Genomic DNA, 12,813 nt, shown 5'->3' with positions numbered 1-12,813 from the left:
TGCACGCAGCCGTGGGACAGCCACGCGTAGCCGGCGCTGCGCTCAGACTCCGCAGGGTTTGTCCCGTGCAATGGCTGTCACTGGACCCGCCATCAGATCCAGCACGGACTCGGGGAGAAACATCCTGTCAGTTGTGCGTTGAAGGTTAGAAAGGTGTCAGTGCCACGGTGTTTGATTCGAAAGCAAAATCGTTCTTACACGGTGGTGGTGAAGATCGTTCCCATGAGTGCTCGAAGTACCCCGCATACGGAGGCTGGGCAAGCAGGAGCGTGGACACAGTCCTTCTGTCGAGAGATTAACGCAGGGACACGTTGCCCTGCTGAGGATACAGAGTGGTTTTGCATTCAAAACCTGTGAATCTGACACTTCTCACTAGCATTAAATTGCTTTTTAAAGCATGACACTGAGATAAACGTGTGTGTCATTGAAGGCAACTTCGGTAACAGCGGTTTGAGTTGCTGCTGTCACCAATAAAAGTTACTGTTTCGAAACCTTGCAGATTTTCCTTCATCTTAGACGTGTAATAAAATTTCCTACTTTCATTAACATTTATACTCATCTGATTAGCAAATATACACAATTAGAAGACAATATCAGGTGAAGACAGTAAATATTTGCAGTATTAATTAGCCTTTACAGTTCTATTTATAGCCAGTGCCAATTGTATCGAGAGATTAAACCATATTTAACTGGCACAGATTTGACATGTCCTTCAAAAACACTATTTCCTATGCTCATAGTTTATATCTTTAAATAAGTTGTCAGAACCTTTTGGTAGCTGGTAGTATAATTAAGTTTATCCTCAGCAAGGATAATACTTCTAATATTTGCCTTGCCTACTCAGAGAAGTTAGACCACTTTAAGTACTTGCTTTAGAAATTCATTTCATTACATTTGTTCAGTTCTTCCATGTGCGTTGCTCATCAACTGGAGACTCCACAAACCGACTGGTTTTGAAAAGGAAGTCCACACTTTAGTTTCTTCTAGATTAGATTAGAAAATTATTTTGCTTGCATTTATTGTTCTTCGTCAGCTTTCCTTGCAGGACCACAGCCACCCCTGTTCTGCTTTTGGGAGGCCTTTGAGGAAGCCCCTCCTGCAGCACCACTGCTAGGTCTGAGGGGGGTTGAAGCACTGCAGCGCTCACGCGAGAAGCTCACCCCGTTCTCGGGATATTGTTAAGTCATCACCAGAAATTATATCCTCAGAACTCCAAATATTTTCCTCAAGCAAGCCCTTTGCTTTTGGCACGAATCAAATGTCACTGAGCAACACATAATTAAAACTCTTTGTATTTACATGGCAGATGTTTGCAGGAAAAGCCTTGAACCCATTTCAGCCTCCTGGCCCGTCACACGCACCGAGGCTACGTTGCATCACATAGATTTTATGAACAAAATACAAATGTTTCTCACTTGGAACGCTGGAGCGCTGCTTGCCAGATGGCGTGGATGGTTAATCTTGTTTACAAGAGGGCATTTGCTCGCAGAAATGGACTTCTCAGTTGCATGTCTTCGGGGGTCAGGATTTTTCACTCAAAGGGAAGTCAGAGCATCTCTCTTTTGTTGCTTTCACAAGGATTGTGCGTATTCAACTCCCCTGTGCTCTACTGTAAGCTGATTTACCTCAGTATTCCAAAATTTTCCAAGTGCAGACATGGCACGATAGGTTTTGGGTCACACCTTGAATTAAATACACACAAAACAGATTCAAAATATTTTAATATAAACTGGGAAATGGATTATTACATGAATACAATCATCAACAACCTGACTTATCCGTTCTGTGTAGCAAGAAACAGGAGTTGCAGGGTGCATGGTAGGAAGCTCCGGCTCTTCCCGGGACCACCGCACGCTTTGGCATGCACCACCTGCGTGCACGTTGGCGTTTGCAATAAAGAGGCCCGGCAATTAGCCACACAGGTCAAAAGTCCAAATGACAATGTTGTCCGCTGAATATAATTCACAGTTTTCAGGCACTTCTGGCCATAAGACAACATTTCAATCCATAACATTAAAAAAGGGGTTTTAAAATTTTTAAACTAACGGGGAGCCTTTGCACCGAGGGAGAGTCCTAGCGCTGTACCCACGCGAGCATTGTACTTCCCCCTGTCACGTGAAGGACCAGCACGGTCAGGACAGGAGAAGTTACCTGGGTTTAAGCCTTATTTGAAAAGCAAACGCATTAATTGGCACGTTCGAATTGATAACTTTTCTCTCACTCGACAGGCGCTGCCTTGCAGGAATCCCAACCTGAATGTTGACGTGCCAGCCCTTTCCTCCAGCCCGCTCCTCGGCAGGACTGCAGCCTGCTGTCCTCTCGGGGGAAAAAGAGGAGAAAATGTTCAAGTCCAACCAATGATTTCACGAGCAGCAGAGCTGAAAAGCCTGGCTTCCTACACCTGGGGAGCTCCAGGTGGGTCCCACCATGTTCATGGATACCTTGCAGAGTCTGGAGGAGCTTCGCTCCTCTAGAGACCTTATTTTCCTTCTGGAGCATTGCTCCTCCAGATACCTTGCTTGCCTTCTGGAGGAGCATTAGCTGAGTCGCTGCCCTGCACCCAGCTGCCTCCTTTCACAGGGCTTACAAGAAGATAAGGCCTTTCTAGTCGTTGTTGCTCTCTTAAATCTGCTCAACGCTGGCCAACAAATTGAAAGGTGGCTGGGGGGATGGCTGAGGCCGACAGCTTTGCATGTGCATTGCTTCCTTAGGAAGCTTGGCCAAAACGCGTCTTCTACTGGGACCACGTTTGTGGACAGAGCCACGGGTAGGAAGGGCCAGGGAAAAAAGTGCTCAGCGAAGAAAACATCTTTCACAGTTTGGTTTGGGCTGAGATACTGCAGACAAGCGAGGCTGGTGTCTGCTTTCCAGCGTGGCTGGCAGGGGCAGCATCCCGGCCACCGCGCAGGGCAGCTCAGGAGAACCACAGCCAGCCGCAGCCAAGCCCTCCCGTGCACCGCTTCAGGGAGAAACAGCCCCAACTTCTGTTCACACCACAGGCTGCTGGCCATGGATGCGGTTTACTGACAAAGCTCTCCGTTGTGCTGGGACAGCGCGTGCCCCGGCTCCTGGCTAGCACGGCTGCTGCATGGGGACATCACACCTCCTCATGCCCCGGCCCGTGCTGGATAAGGACAGAGATCGCACTGCGGCCGGCCGAGGGAAGGACAGATGGCAAGGTCTGCGGCTTTGCTGCTCTCCAAATGTTGGCAAAATTTCCTGCCAGAGAAATGTTCATGCACGCTCAGCGATGCTGAACTGCAATCGATCCTGAAGGTCTGAACCGCAGAAGGGAATTAAATAGCCAAGGACTATTAACTCGGCACTTCTGCTTCTAATCAAGGATGTAACTTTTATATTATGGCTTCCAAATCACTGAAACCCCACGCATCGGTCTCAGGACAGTCATCTCGTTAACGCTGCTTGCTGATGCAGTCGTTAGACGCTAGCAGACAGCATGGGGGTAATTCAAACACGCACAGAAGACTTCCAGGAGCTGGCATCAAAGACTGGGCAGGCTGATGCAGTTCTCCTGCACAGCAGACACTTGTGTTACCATTTCGCACTGGAGGAAAACCAACATTTCCACCACCCAAAGAAGTGGATTGCCAGTGCTATTTATGGCTGGGACGTGCAACGCTCCTTGGCCGAAGCCAGCCTATAGATAACCTACCTAAGGAGCCGCTCCTGCACTGCTTACCAAAAGAGGCACGGAGTGCTTTCTGACACGCTACACTCTTCTGCTATTTTCAAGCTTTGCCAACAGCTGTCGGCTGCCTGCTTATTAAGCAAGAATAGGAAATGCAGCAAGTTGAGGGCAGGGGCAGACGCATTCGTTTGGGTCCTTGCTCCATTCCCAAGGCATGTTTTTCCTAATTTGTAACTTAAGAACCTGTATAAATTTGCTGGTTTTCCCCAGGTGCATGTGTTACTTTGCTGTCAGCATGTACGATATACGGACAAGGAGGAGGTTGCTTGGGGATTTTTGAGGTGGATCTTTTCCTAGGCCATACAAAATACAGTGATTTCTTGTACAGAAAACATTATGTTTGCTTCTGAATAAAGTCAAGTATGGCCATGACTTCAACCAGTAAGAAAAACTACAGGTATCACGTAATCATTGTATGCCACAGAGAAACTTAGCAACTTCTCGTTCAGTTTGTTCTGGCAATTGTTTTCATTGGATTTGCGATTTGCTGCATGAAGGTACCGACCATTTAAACCAAGATGCTCGACAGCCATTTCATGGCTTTAGCAGAGACAGCTCAGAGTGAAGTGTGACAGATGATGACCTATTCCTGGCACTTTTTACAAGCAAAACAGTGCTGGGGAGGCTGAAGTAGCAGATAGTCAGCGGAAGACAGCAAGCAGACTACCTAAAAGTGTAACTTTTGCAATTACTTTGCATTACATTGCATTACTAATAATGATATTTTTGCATTACTAATTATTATTGCATTACTAATATAATAATAAAGTACATTGCGTTAGCTAAGCGGTACCTAATGCTTGCCGGTGCTTGCTCATCCCAGTGAATACAGCAGGTAGCAAGAACGCAGAGCGGTTGTTACGGAGCTGTTTGCACCAGCGCATTCGTGGTGCGTGGATCCCTTATGAGGAGAACTCCCAGAATTAAGCAGCGCTGGACAGAAGGACAGCAGGAATGACCAGGAGAAGTCAGGCAGAGCTCACGGGAAGATACATGATCTGCACCACACAGCTTTATCCTCCCACATATTCTGCTCATTTCGGCACAGCACCAGATTTTTTCTTCGTAGCAGAAAAAAACAGCAGTTTCATTATGAGGAGGGCTGTAAATATGTGAATAACGACAGTGCTTCTACATTAAGTACGTGCATTGAAAAATAGAAAAGCCCAGTACTGCTCTGTGCATTAAAATGTGCAACAGACAAGTGAAATGAATCATGCAGACACAGAACTTTGCTTGTAAATTAAGCCAGACTAATTGAGCTTTGCCTGAACTTTCTTCCCCTGAATCCTAAACAACCTGCCAAGCAAGTGTTCTTCCTTAACAGCAGTCAAGGTAAAAGGTATTTTTAGCCTAGAAAACCAGCACTGGAACTTTACAAAGCAGAAGGTCAGGTACACCAAACACTGCTTTTATTGCCTCTGTGGGGTTTATTTCTATGAGCCCTCCTCTACCCACCCCTTCCCTGGGGCTCCCAAGGCCCTGGTGCTGTGGAAGGGGGGTGCCAGGAGGGGCTGGGAAACGCAGGAGCCACCTTGGCTGCCGCGATCCAACAGCTCCCTCGGGACCAACCCCAGAGGAGAAGGGGCTTTGCTGTCTTCCTCATCTGAAAAGGCAGAGAAGGAAAAGAGGAGAAAAAACCCTTCCTAAAGGGCTCAGCAGAGCGCAGGGACGCCGGTGTCCGGGCACTGCGGGACCAAGGGGAGCCACCGCCACGGGCTCAATAATGCAGTTAGCAATGGTCCTGCCCGGCAGTCCCCGCGCTTGCAGCCCTCACCGAGCCGCTCTGGCTGCCGCCGCCAGCATCCGTAGCAGCTCTCCTCAGGGTTATTACTGGGGGAAATTAGAGGGGGGACAAAACGAAGGTGCCTTAGCCAAACGGCCAACGACGGCCGTGCGCAGCAGGGCTGGGAAGACTGAGCCATGCCAAAATGAAACCCGCTGGGCCAGCCGGTAACTGTCTGGGCAGAAAACTGCTCCTTCCTGCTAGCTAAAACTGCCTCCTGCTTCTATGGGCAGGTTCCCACCTCGGCTGCAGCTGACACGGCCGCTTTCTGCCTGCTGCCGCCTCCCACACGTTGCCGTCGCCGCCGCTGTGCCGGCACACTGCCCGCGGGGCTGCACCGGCAGCTGGATCAGGGCCCTGATCTGGCTGGAAAAAAGCAAAGATGCTGTTTTTTTTCCCCCTCTCGTGTTATTTTTTTTTAGGCTGGCTGGCTTCACGCCGCAGCCCCGTGGCCGGCAGGAAGGGGAATACGTTAAACCACGATTGCAGCTGAGCGTGGGGCAGCCTATGGTTGCACATTCCTGCGCTTTCAGCAGCAGGTCCAGTGTCAGGAGTTACGTTTCCTCCGCACCTTCCCTGCTGCCTTCGACAGGGCAGCTCAGCCTCCTGCACCGGGCTCGCTGCTGACACTGGCCCACAGCCACAGCCTGGTGCTGGGGGTTCAAGTGCCCGTGGGGTTGCACCAGCCCTGAGAGGCATTTGGGGACGCCAGTGATGGCTGGGATTCTCGCGCACATCAAAGGTGCACAGGATCCTGGACACCTGCGATAACAGGTATCAGGTTTGGCCAAAGTTCGAGCCCAGAGCCACACTGTGCAAGCGGAACGCGTCTTTGCACCAAGCTGAGTCGCTGCCACATATCCAGAACAGACGGACGGTCAAAATCTGGACTGGCACTGTCCGTAGGGCACTGAAAACCCCTGGGGTACAACTATTAACGTGCCCCATGCTGACACTGCTGCCGAGGCCGTTCGGGAGAGCTTTGGCTGGTCCCAGTCCTGCTGGAGAAGCGGCCGTGGGGATGAAGCTGTGCTCAGCAGCACTGCCTCCAAGCCCCGCCAGCACCAAGCCCGACTCTGTGCCGAAAACCAGCCCGTCCTGTTTGTGTGCCCGGCTCCGAGTTGGACGGGCTGCAGGGTGTGGAGGGCGGCCATGGGAGAGCTGGGCCGGGCTGCTGAGGCGGCAGCTTCGCAGGGACACAGCGGGGCGAGCTGCGAAGCAGGAGCAGGCGAGACTGCTCTGAGTCACCCCGCAGCCGCCTCTTGCCCGGCGCTGGGGCTGCGGAGAGGCAGCGCTTGCCCTCGGCATCCTCAGCCTGCCCACTCGCCTTGCTCCCCGGCCAGCGGCTCAGCCTCTCCTTCCCCTCCACCGGCTGCGGGCTGGGTACAGCCGCTCCGAGGAGCCCAGATTTCAGCTGTCGCACAAATAAAAAGGGCCCTTTTGCTTTATGGAGCACAATGCAGGGCAGGGAACAAGCGTATGGGTATTTTGGGACACAGCCAAGGCACACAGCTAAAGAAGACACAGCTTCCCACCTGGCATCTGCAGGAAAGCAAGGAGCAGGAGCGAGATCTGCAAGCCGGCAGCTCGGCCAAGCTCCCCGCCGCGCCGGCAGACCCCCCAGCCTCAAGGCACCGCAGCACGGCACCCGGCTGATCTGCCCTGAAGCACGGGATGGTCCTTCCCAGGGCCCAGAGGAACCCCAGGCACGTCCACCGCCTCCAGGCACTCGTGTAAGCAGAAGTACTTCTGGGCTGACACAGAAATGCAGCAATCCAGAAAAGGGAAATTTCTACCATATCAGGGTATTATAAAAAAAAGACACTTTGCTGCATCTTTAGCTATAATGATATTGCAGCTGGCTCATCCCTGGGTACTCTGAGAGGGCTGCAAACCCCGGCCCCCAAGAAATCACCAACTTAATGGGTTAGAAAAGACTCGCTACCCTAAACCCAGCTCTGCCACACATCTGTCCTGCAGCTCTCCCTCCCGCCACCAGCAATTTCTAACAGACATCAGCGTAAACCAACCCAGAACCTTTGTCCTGCGGCCCCGCGCGCCCGTTTGCTGGGCGTGCAGACGCTCTGCCACCCGCAGCGCTTCCCCAGCCTTCCCGCGCGAGGGGCCTGTCCCAAACACGACCCAGCCCTTGTGCTTGGCTTTTCTTACTCGTCCCTGCAGATGCATTTAAAATAAAAATGGGTCGTGCCAGCCCGGGTGCCCGAGCCAAGCCCTCCCTGCCAGCAGCCCGGGAGCACCCTGCGCAGGCAGCACGCGGCCGTGGCTGTTTGCACATGGGGCAGGGCCCCCAGCTCCCCTCGCCCTGCCTGCTTCTCCCTGCCTGCTTCTCCCTGCCTGCTTTGGTTCTGGGAGGAGCGGAGCCCTGCAGGGCCCCTGGGGAGGGAGGAGAGGCCCCCGGGCTGTGCAGCACACGGGGTGACTATTGCTGGCTCCCCGCGCACCGCAGTCAGCTGAGGCTCTTATTTGCTCTGCTGGGTTGTATTTAAACAAGCTCTGCATGTGCTGCCACGAGGCCAAGGGAAAGCCTTTGGTGAGAGCCCCCGCGCTGGCCTGGGGCAGGCTGCGGGCTGCACCTCTCTGCACCCCAAATCCTCCTCCCGCGGGTGCCCTTGCACGGTGCTGGCCCCCGCCCCGCAGCAATGCATGCCCAGGGACCGGCCGCTGCTACACGCGGAGAGGAGTCGCCACGCCGTCACCGTCCCCTGCGCGTGGCCCGAAGCAGGCAGGGGGTCTGCGGGGCCCTGAACCCCCGGTGTGTCCCCCGGCAGCAGCCCGTGGCGGGGCGCAGAGGGCTGGGTCCCTTGGTCCTGCAGTTTCCCAAACAGCACGGTGCTGTGCAGCTGCTTCGGAGCAAGGAGAGATGTTGCGCCCAAGGACGGCTTTGCAGCGAGGCGTGCGGCAGCGCAGACTCTGTCCTCCTTGCAGAAGACAGGGGCTGTGGGACCAGCCAAGGGTCTCTCAGCTGCGGGAGCTGTGGGGTCTGGGAGGGTGGGGAGGAGCCCCCGTGGGACCCACGCAGCCAGCCCGTCTATCCACGCAGGTCGCTCCTCGAAGGCATTGCTCTGCTTTTTGTGTTTCTGGGCATTTCCCTCATTTTTTGCTGGGGTAGAGCCAGGTTTCGAGGTCACCCTGCCCTCCCACCCAGAGGAGGATAAAGGGGAGAGTAATTCAGCGTTTTCCCCTGGAGACGGCTGGGAAGAGACCCCATGCTTCCCACCGGGGTGCTGGTTCAGAGGTCCACGGTCCTTATGCAAAACAAGCACCAGAAATGCCTGGGGGTGTTATTCAGCACCGATTTTAGCTCTTGCTTGAGAGGCAGAAATACCCCTGCAAAGAAATACAACCCCCTATAGCCGGCAGGGAGAAGCAGAGCCATCCCTCTGCGGGAGCATCCCACAGCGGCGGCGGCGGGATGCAGGCGGAGGGCCGGGCTGCGGCATCGCTCAGCATGTCGGTGTTAACCTCAGCTCGTCGGCGAGCCCTCGCGCCTGGCACTGCGGCAGGCGAGCGCTGCGGGGCAGGGCACCGACGCGGGGATTAAAGCGGCTGTGATTCACCCCCGTGGCCGCCTTTGATGGCCGCTGGCTCCTCTCGCTGGGGATGAAACCTCTGCGGAGGCGTAGGGGAGGCCGGGAACCAGCGAGGGGAATCTCCAAACCATCCCGGGGGCTTGAGGCAAACTACAGGGTTTCCGTGGATTTCTGAGCAGATGGGGATGCGCAGGAGCAGCAGCTCCCGTGCAGCAACCCTGGTGTGTTACAAGTGTGTCGAAGGCATCACCTCCTCCAGCAGCATGGTGTTAGGCTTGGGCAATTAGCCTGAGCCATTAATGCTGATGCTGTCAGTCACTAACGAGGTATGTGTTCCCAGAAGGTGAGCAGGGCGCACGCACCGAGTCTCTGGGTGCTGGCAGCGAGCGGCAGAGGATGTCGGCTTCAGTCAACGTGCAGGTCCCGGGCGCTCTCGGACCATACGCGCTTGACCATACCTGCTGCGGCAGCAGGCTCAGCCGGCTGAGGAAATACAAGAAAAGCAAGATCAAACACACCGAAAGCAGGTCACAGAATTGCCTCTGCTGCAGCTGGGCAAGACAACTACTCATTAGGGTGATTATAGGCAGAGGAATTACCCCAGCTCTCTGCTAACGAGCGGTGTGGGCTGCCTGACCTGCGCAGGTCTCTGGAGCCCAAACAAGCCCCAGGGCTGTTGTTGCACATTACACTCTGGCTGGCACCTTGGGAGGTTTCCCCACTGCTCAGGCTCGTCCCAGTCCCCTGCCCTGCAAAGGGTCTCGTGACCCGACCAGCGCCGGGGCCCCAAATCCCGGTGGCTGCAGCACGACCCAGGCAGGCTCGCTGTGCGTCCTCAGGGTGCGGAGCGGAGCTGGGGTGCTTGCTTCCTCAGCCCATGGGAGCAGTGCTGCTGCCAGCGTGAGCGTGTAGCTGACGTACGGCCAGGGGGATTGAGGCGCAAAGACCATAATTTCCCACAGATGGTGCAAGGGGACTTAGGGGGCTGAGCCTCGGCCAGGGCCGCTGGTGAGGCCAGCAGAGAAGCACACAGGAGGCTGCTCACAAGCAGAGCGCCGAGGGTCTGGTTCTCTATCACACATGATCATTAAGGCATCGGCCTCAAAGATGCCTAAGGAGGATGTGCAATTGCTCAGGATGTGTTTCTGAGAGATCCCGAGCACCCTCAGCTCCTGCCCGGGCAGTGCAACCTTTGCCTGGCCACTCATCCCGCCTGGCTCTTGAGGTGTGGGCACATGCCAGCACATCAGACGAACGAAAGATGCTCGGCCCGTAGCCCGGGACCTGCAGCAAGACCTCCGACACCTCCCCACGCAGTGGGTTTAACCTGGCGTGCTTCATTGTCTGCACTGCACCGCTCATTGACTGTCCCAGCATTAATGTCCCACGGGGTGTCCGCGGCTGCTGCTTTAGATAAAGAGACAAACGAGCAGAGAGCCACAGGGCGGCTGGCCCAGATAAGGCGCTGCGGGAAGCGCGGTCCCGGGGCGGTGGTGGGGGTCCCATTCGTGGTGGAGGTCCCGTTTGCGGTGGAGGTGCCATTCGTGGTGGAGGTCCTGTTCATGGCAGAGGTCCTGTTCGTGGTGGAGGTCCCACGTGCAGTGGAGGTCCCGTTCGTGGCGAGGGCAAGGGGCAGCGTGGGGTTTCCCGCTCTCATAACAGGGCGCGGGTCCCCAGCGCAGGGGGGACACGTGGGGACACCCCACTGCGGACACAGCTCGTGTAACCACAAACATCACTAAAAATAGATTCTGGAGGACTGTAGGAAGAATCAGACTGAGACACTACTTTCCTGGCTGAAAAGGCATAATAAAAATGGACCAAAAATAGTGGCAGTTTTGTGCAGCCTGCGGCGAGGGGCCACATTTTGGTGAAAAAGGGCCACGGAGCCACCCCGCTTGCTCCAGCAACCAGCCCTCCCCACGAGGCAGGGATTTGGCTGGACCAAGCACGTCCCCGTCCCCACTGCACCCTCCTGGCAGCCTGGGCAGCCCCTCTCTGCCAGCCTCCACCTGTGAAAACTGAGGGAAAAAAGGGATATGTGTTCGCCATGGGCGTGCTGCACACACCAACTGCCGCCTGTGAATCGCTCTGAGCGCCTCTGATGAAAGAACCGAAGAACAAAGTGTTATTAACATATTGCCTGCAACGCAGGCGGCTACGTGGGGAACGGCACCCGCTCCGTGCCAGGAGCTGCTGCCAGCCCTGCTAGGCCCACCTCTGCCGCCCTGACGAGCTCTTATCCCCTCCTTAAGGCAGGGATCCCTCCCACCGGGGCTCCTCACAGTCGTGCAACCCCTTCCCGAAGGAAATCCCTTTTTATTCAGTCTTTGGAGGAGCCCTTTGGTTCACAGCTCACCCTCTTCCAGCAGTTTAGACCCAAGCCCCCTCCCCATCTCCCGAGCAGCCGTCCAGAGCATCCTCTGCACCCCTGGGTTGCCGTCCCGCGGCTGACAGCTCCCCCGGTGTCCCCGCGTCCTCGGACCGAGCTGGGAGACAGAAAGGGCCAGACCCAAGATGTGATTTCCATGGAAAACGGGAACCCACATCCCAAGCTGCCACCCTGGAGTCACCCTCCTGCAGCCCTGGGTGCCTCAGCTGCAGAGACATGGCATTTCATCGGTCCAGCTCTTCGATGCACGGCCACCGCTCGGGAGCCGACACTGCTGCAGCGCCTGGAAAGGCCCCGCCCCAAAAACAAATGAAAAATTGTGAAAACTCAGTATTTGCCCAGCTCCCAGCCCAACTGCAAAGGAGGAGGGAGCTGCACAGTGCAAACAGTAACACCGACGCTAGAAATCGCTTTACTTGAATGTATGCAAGCGGGGTAATCATTACACGAGTAAATGCAAATCAGTCCGAGAAAACTGTCTCCTGCCTGGAGATTGCTCCTGAGCAGAAAAAGAGGCAAAAATCCTCAAGTTAATTAAAAAGTGCTGGCAGGTCCCATAATACATGAAAATAAAACCAGCACGGCTTGCTGCTACCGCTCCGGACCGGCCTCTGTAAGCATACCTGGCTCTCCCAGCGACTGCAGAACGGGGCCGATTTGCCAGTCTGCTTCGGAATGAGGGAATCTTCCAGCACCAGGGACCTGTAGCAGCAGTATTTGATTTCTTTAGAAGTGTATATTCTTAAAAAAAAAAGCTTACACCATTCATTAGAAAATTATGCATATTAAAAAAATATATATATATTTTCTTAAAAAAAAAAATAATTGCCTTTGTTACAAGTTTATGTTAAAGGATTGGCCTGAAAGGTGCTGCTCCAGGCTCTCTGCCCCGTCCCTTCCCTGGGAAGAGCTGCCCGGCCGCAGCACCGGCATTCCCGGCCGGCAGGCCCCAGGCTGCGGCACTGTGGGGATGGCTGCATGCACCTTTCCCTGGGACTGGGGCACACGTTCGCGGTTATTCAATGTTTTTCTTCCAGCCCCAGCTCCTGGACTGAGGTGATGGTAGGAGGATGGGCTGCCCCAGCCCCTCCACCGCACCCAAAACACCCACCCGGGCTGAGCCCTCACCGTCCAGCATTCCCCACGCTACAGCAGGCACAGAGGAGGGCTTGCCGGTGGAAAATAAAGGAATCCTAGGTGTCCTCATATCCCAGTTAACTGAGTTCTGCAATGCTAGCGATACTAAAACTCAGTTAACGAGTGCTAATTTGCCGTCAGTTTGCAGTCACCCTGTTTGCAAGCGCTCTGCAGCGGTGCCCGGGAAAGCACCCTCCAAGCAAGCACCCGGTGCTCTCTGAGCGCTCGCCGTTGCTCA

The 12,813-nt window shown here is 54.8% G+C and overlaps 1 long non-coding RNA gene across 3 annotated transcripts in view; it reads right to left on the bottom strand.

Moving 5' to 3' along the window:
• Positions 1-1,742: 1,742 nt before the first annotated feature.
• LOC140653835 (uncharacterized) overlaps positions 1,743-12,813 on the bottom strand; it is a 20,592-nt gene continuing 9,521 nt past the window's right edge. The window contains exons 2-3 of one of the 3 annotated variants that reach the window (XR_012043244.1): positions 12,062-12,140; positions 1,743-11,937 (exon numbers count right to left, since the gene is read on the bottom strand). This is a non-coding gene — a long non-coding RNA (uncharacterized lncRNA). The remainder of the gene's footprint in view (positions 11,938-12,061; positions 12,141-12,813) is intronic. The other 2 variants (XR_012043245.1, XR_012043243.1) reach the window with 2 other exon arrangements.

This window comes from Ciconia boyciana, chromosome 7, assembly GCF_034638445.1.
Source record: "Ciconia boyciana chromosome 7, ASM3463844v1, whole genome shotgun sequence".
NCBI lineage: Eukaryota > Metazoa > Chordata > Aves > Ciconiiformes > Ciconiidae > Ciconia > Ciconia boyciana.
This window is presented reverse-complemented; position numbering and strand designations above follow the sequence as displayed.